Consider the following 6,199-nt stretch of genomic DNA (forward strand, 5'->3'; position numbering starts at 1 on the left):
TCTGACAGCCAGATGTCTGGGATGTGACGTCAGGGCTCAGGGCAAGGGGCTGGGGGACAGCCAAGCTCTGGTTGGTAACCCCCACCCAGGCAGCTCCCCATATGCCGGGCCACATGAGAGTCAGAATGAAAGAGTATATCTGTTCCTTTCTGCTGAAAATACCCTGCTGATGGGCCTGGGTCTGGTCTTTATACCCAAACCCACCCAATATTTATGGGTCCCTGAAGAGTGCTGGACTCAATCCCTGCAGCTCCAGCTCTAGGGCAGGCAGATGCCCCAGAAAGGGCCAGTGATTGCCCATCCCAGTAGCGCCCCGCTGAGCAGAGGACTGTCCTCCCCTCTCCCATCAAAGCCTCCTCTGTTTAGCCACAACCATTTGGCCATTGCTTCCTCCACAGATCACTCCATGGTCTCTTCCCAGGGAGACATCTTGCTCCCCTCCCAGGCGTGGCCCGTGGCTCAAAATGTACACCCAGGCTGACCTCACCACTTTGCTTCAGGAATAATCTGGTGTGAGCGCTAGGCCAAGTCTCGGGTCACTGGCAATGAAAGTCTGCTGTCGAGTCCCTTTCCCCCAGCCCTGACACTGTCCTTCGGCAGCAGCCCTTGAAGCCTTCTCAGTGTCCAGATGTTTGGTGTCCTACAACCTGGCTGATGTCCAGCCACACCACAGCGGCATTAATGGAGGCTTCTGCTGGAGAAGATGGAGGTCAGTTTACTTAACTCAATTATAAACAAAAGCAATAATTATCCTGGGTGAGGGAGGGAAGGGAAAAGGAATAAATTAAGGCCAGGCTGAAGAAACACCTGTGGAAAGGACTCCTCAGCCCAGGGGAACAGCGGCTGCAGTAAACAAACCACGAGTGACCTTGGCTCACAGACATAATTTGCTTATTGTTGATGGGTTTACGCAGCCTAAAATGGGAAGAAAGCCATGGTTAAGCAGCAACCCAGTCGCCCTGTGTGGGAGCATTTAGTCACGAATTAGCAATTCATTAGTCATGAATTAGCAAAGATGGACTAGCCCTGGTCTAGGGCCATAGGCCTGAGAGGGGACTCAGCCTTATTGTTGGGGGGGCACCCAATGGGGTGGCTGCACCTTCTATAAACTTGGAGACAGACTTGGGGAGGGGTCACATTTGCACTCAGCTACAGTACTACACAGAGCCAAAGAGGTGTATGTTTTATCAAGACTCTTGGTTACAACTTGAACCAGATTAGGAAAAAACATGGATATTATCTACGCAGAGAATCCAACCAAGTCATGACAAGAGCCAGAATGCAAACAGATTTCAAGAATCCTCCTCCAGGCCTGCTTCTCTTTCTCTCTCCTCTCTCTCTTCCTGCCTCTCTCTCGATATCTATCTCTAGCAATCTCCATGCCTCTCTCTATGCTAGTTTCCTTCTCTTACAGCACAATGGCTTCTATCATACAAAAAAAAAAAAAAGCCTTTAACAGCTTCTAAGTTTTATATCATACTATTTCTACCTCATTCTCTCTCTGTTTGTTTTTTTAAGATTTTATTTACTTATTTGAGAGAGAAGGCAAGTGAGTGAGAGAGAACATGAGGGGGGGAGGGGCAGAGGGAAAAGGAGAAGCAGACTCCCCACTGAGCAGGGAGCCCCACACCCGGCTGGATTCCAGGACCCCAGGATTGTGATCTGAGCACCAAGGCAGATGCCTAACCATTTGAGCCAGCCATATGCCCCATCTTAGTTTTTGTTTTAAAAAACATATCAGGGAATGGCTCTGAGTAGCCTGGATTAGGTGAGGTGGTTGGTTTTAAACCAAAGAACTAGAACCAGAAAGGTAAGGAGCTATGATTGACCCAGCCTGGTGAAGACCCAACAGTGAGCTTAATAAAGGCGAGGCTGCCAAACACCAAGGCAGTCTCCCCCCTTTTCAACCACATGGTGATGTGGACAACAGAAAAAGGAGAAAACTCCAGATGGAAGGAGGTGTGCAGGGTGTTAATAGCACAGCTGGACATGGCACTCTATTGACAGGAACAATACTGAACCATCATGGCAGCATGAGGAGCAGGAATCCAGAGCAAGGAAAATGTGATTGAGTTGGAAAGACCAAAGAAGGTACCATGCAAGTGAGTTTTGAAGGATCAGTAGGTTAAACAGGTAAGGGAAGGAGAAAGGGTCCTCCATGTTGGGAGAAGCAAGGGACAAAAGATACAGGAGCTTAAGAGTAAGTGGGTATGACAAGAAATGGTGTGTCTGGGTGATGGACTGAACAGTGAGTCTGAAAACCCTGATGGTCCCATCATGGAAGGCCTTGAATTCCTTGGAAAGAGGCTTAGATTTCATTATATAATATAGTCAGTGAGAAGCCATTGATATTTTTGTTGTTGTTAGTTCAGTTGGCTGGTTATCGAGACATAATTGGCTTAGAACATGATGTTTAATTCAAATATGCAACATAATGATTCAGTATCTGTATATATTGGGAAATCCATTGATATTTTTTGAGCCAGGGTGACATGATCAATTATTCATTCAACAAACACTTTTGAATGCTGCCTATTTTTTAAGCCTTGTGCCTGATGCTGGGGCCAGAGAGAAGGAAAGTACATGCCCTCAGAGGGCCCCTAGACTGGTGAGAGGGATGCAGAGATGGAGCATTACAGTTCTGCTCTGACACAGACAAACGCTGTGCCATAGAAGCCAAGTTACATCTGTAACATCTACATTTACAATTGTAGTTGTAACTACATCTACAGTTACATCTACAGTTACAATTGTAACCAAGCTACAGTTACATCTCAGAGATCCCAGAAGGCATAGGAGGGGTGAAAAGGGGCTTCCCAGAGGGATAAACACCTAGGGATAAAACCAAGTCCTGAGGGCTGAGCCAGTATCTGGCACGTTGGGCAGATGGAGAGAAAGGGATGAGTGAAAAACAGTGGTTTCAGAGCTCCTCAAACCACTTGGAATAGCAAAGCAGGATACAGGCTGGATGAAGGAGCAGTGGCCAGCTGTGGTGTGCTCTGTGGGCAGTGGGGAGCCATGGAAGGTGTATAAGCAGGGGGCGCACATTTTAGACAGCCTGGCTGCTCTGTATAGCTGGGGGGGGGGGGGCAGATGCAAACGGGGAGCATGGGGACAGGCAGCGGCAGCTGTGAGGCCGGGAGGGAAGTGAAGACACCTGGACCGAGGCAGGGGGTGGGTGAGGAAGGGATGGCTGTGAGGGAGCTTGAGGGATGGACTGCATGGGAACCGGTAGAGAGAGCCTGGGGCAGGAGAGATAGTGTCACACACAGGAGCAACGGCCCATGGAGAAGGAGATTTGGGGAGAAAAGAACCAGTTAGTTTGGGGGGCATATTGATTTTGACCTCCAAATTAGTGGGACCTCCAGAAGGAATTATCCAGTCCTGGGTGGAAGTGTGAGAATAGAGTCAGGAGGTACTTCTGTGCAAAGATACAGACTGTGGAACCCCTAACTTTGGAAGAGGGGGGTTTGGATTGGTGGGTGCTTTAAGACTCCAACAGAGAACATGTGGAGAGAGGAGAGGGCAGGCCAGAAAAGGGAACCCCAATATTTCCTGGGAAAATAGAGGGAAACTGCCAGGGAAAATATTAACAAGGAGCAATCAGAAGTGGTTGTCCACCAATATCTGTTCTGTCCTCCTTACAGTGGCAATGGAATTTCTGCCTGGCTAGACATCATGGTCCCCAGCTAGGTGTGGTCATATGCTGCATTCTGACCATGGGGACATAAGCTGACATGACATTGCAGCTTTGGAGTCCTGCCTCCAAAGGGAAGCTGCATGGCTTCCCTTCCTCATCTCCCCTTTCCCACGGATGACAGGGTCAGGAGCAGCCATCCAGGACCAAGAAACAGAAGTGAGTGGCACACAGAAGATGCAGAACCAGCAGAAGGAACCAGACCCTGACACCATCAAACCACCACACCAGGCATGCACCCATCCTTCTTCAGAGAGAAATGAAATTCCATCCTGCTTAAGCCACTGTATTGTGGGGTCCTTTGCCTCAGTGGGTAGCGTAATGGCCAAGGAGGAGGATAGGCAGTATAATTGGTTACCACAGAGGTCAAAGGAGCGAGGTCAGAGAAGGACTTGGCAATGAGGTCCCTGGTGATCACAGTGAACACGGACTCAGTGGGGTGGAGGGACCTGTGTCTGAGTGGAGTGGGCTGAGCTGCAAATGCAAGTTGATTAGAGAAGCAAGTGCTAACGACTTCAAGCAGGCAGGCTGAGGGTGGAAGTGGAGAGACGGGCTGTGGGCTACATTACCAGCGGTATGCAAACAGTGATAAGAGGGACCGAGTGCTAGTAGGCACTGGTAGGTGAGGGAAAGGGCACAGGGAAGCCCTACCATTAGGGGAATGCTCTGAGTCCCAGGCTAGAGCATGGTGATGGGATGGACATGGGAAGGGTCATTACTGGGTAGGGACACCCAATCCATAGGCCCCACAAAACACCCCAAGATCATGAAGGAGACCAAGAGGATGGAAAGAATGCAAAGGCAATGTGGGGTGGGTTGGGTAGGAGAATCAATGGCTTTTGGGGGCTAGACAGAAGGCAGATTTAGACCAGGGTTAGACAGTGTTTGGTGACAGGATTGGGAAGGAGAAGGATAAGCAAAGTTCCCACAAAGTGCCTCAGCAGCATGCATGGGCAGACCCAGGGGCTGCCCACAATGGCCTCTCTTGGGTAGCTTTCATGGAGCCATCACCATCTGGTGTTGGGGACACTGTCTCTGTCCAAGCTGACGTCTGCTGGGGCAGACTGGGGACCTGATGGAGAAAGGAGAAAGGCAGAAGGGAAAGCTAGGCCAAAGGGAAGAAGGAGGGACCCATCCCTTGGTCCTGGCCTTTCCACCCCTGGAACAGGAAGAGTAGGAACTGGAAAGGTCTGGGTCAGGAGGAGTTGCCGAGTAGATGGCTGGGGACACACTGGGCCTGAGGCTCCCCTGGAGAGTAGCGGGGAGACAGAGGGTCGAGGGTTCTGGTTCTCACGTCGCCAGGGCTGAGGGGAGTATGGCTGGAATGCACTACAAGCCAGCGTCCATCCCCCGGGGCAGCCAGTGGGGAATCTCCAGCCCTGAAGTCATCGCCACCCGAGGAGCCTGGACCCCGCCATGGAAAAAGGGTCCCGCAGGGGCACCCGGCGCCGGCCAGTAAGGATGAGCTCATAGCCACTTGCTGCCTCTTCCCCTCTTTTCCAGGCATCTCAGATTTCTGAATGTCAGGAGCATCTGACAGACAGGAGTGGAGGACAAGAAGGGACAAGAAGGGTACTGGGGTACAGAATCAAGATGGGACGTAGGGGGCCAGGCAGATTCCCCTCCACCCCAGCACTGCTCCTACCCCCTTGCTTCATCCTAGGCCAGCCGGATACAGCAGTGTTACCTTCCCTCCTCACTTTCCAATTTAAGGGACCAAGGAAGCCCTAATGACAAGGCCCCTAAAAAGACACATCTGTGTAACCTGGAGAGATGGCACTGCTGTCCTCTCCCATTGGCCCATGCCTCTTACCATATACTTGTTTTGGAAATGAGGGTCCTAAAACCAAAAGGAATAGGAAACAGAGCAGAGGAGGTAGTCGGAATGGCAGGAGTTTGGTGGAGCCGGGACATCTGATAGGAGGCAAGGAGCTGTCCACACGATGCTGCGGTTAGAGCCCCGTGCTAAGAGTCTGAGCAGAGAGCCAGCACCAGCTCCTGCTCCACTGCTGCATAGCTGTATGACCCAGGGAAGCTGCGTTCTATCTTCTTCAGCTTCCTCTTTGTGAAATGGAGATGCCACCCGACCTTAGAGTGTTTTGAGGATCAAATGAAAACACAAAATTGGGCTTTGGAAGCTTATGGCTCTTTGCGCCCAAGAAGAGCACATTATTGATGCAAATACAGTGTCCTTTGCTCTATGGCTGCTGCATTGTCCAACCACAGGCGCCGCCACTCGCCCTGTAGCCGCCCATGATGTGGATGATGCTCTTGGGAGTGGCACAGACCTACAGACCTGACCCTACAGCTGGGAAAATGGCTAGGTAAAGTGGTTATCAACTGTAAAGACTGGATTTGCTGTCTACGTAGGGGACATCAGACTGTCGGGGTTATTGCCATTGTCAATCACAGAGGTTAGAGGCCACAAGTGGCCTTAGAAGTTGAACACTCAGGTATGACCCCTCTTTGGGTCATTGTCTCCACTGTGGGAGCCTGAGGGAC

General features: G+C 50.8%; 1 long non-coding RNA gene across 1 annotated transcript; it reads left to right on the forward strand.

Moving 5' to 3' along the window:
• Positions 1 to 388: 388 nt before the first annotated feature.
• LOC125752732 (uncharacterized) lies at positions 389 to 3,981 on the forward strand. The gene is made up of 2 exons (XR_007402875.1): positions 389 to 709; positions 3,648 to 3,981. It is a non-coding gene; the product is annotated as an uncharacterized LOC125752732 (long non-coding RNA).
• Positions 3,982 to 6,199: the final 2,218 nt, after the last annotated feature.

The sequence above is a fragment of the Canis lupus genome, chromosome 17 (assembly GCF_003254725.2).
Source record: "Canis lupus dingo isolate Sandy chromosome 17, ASM325472v2, whole genome shotgun sequence".
Classification (NCBI taxonomy): Eukaryota; Metazoa; Chordata; class Mammalia; order Carnivora; family Canidae; genus Canis; species Canis lupus.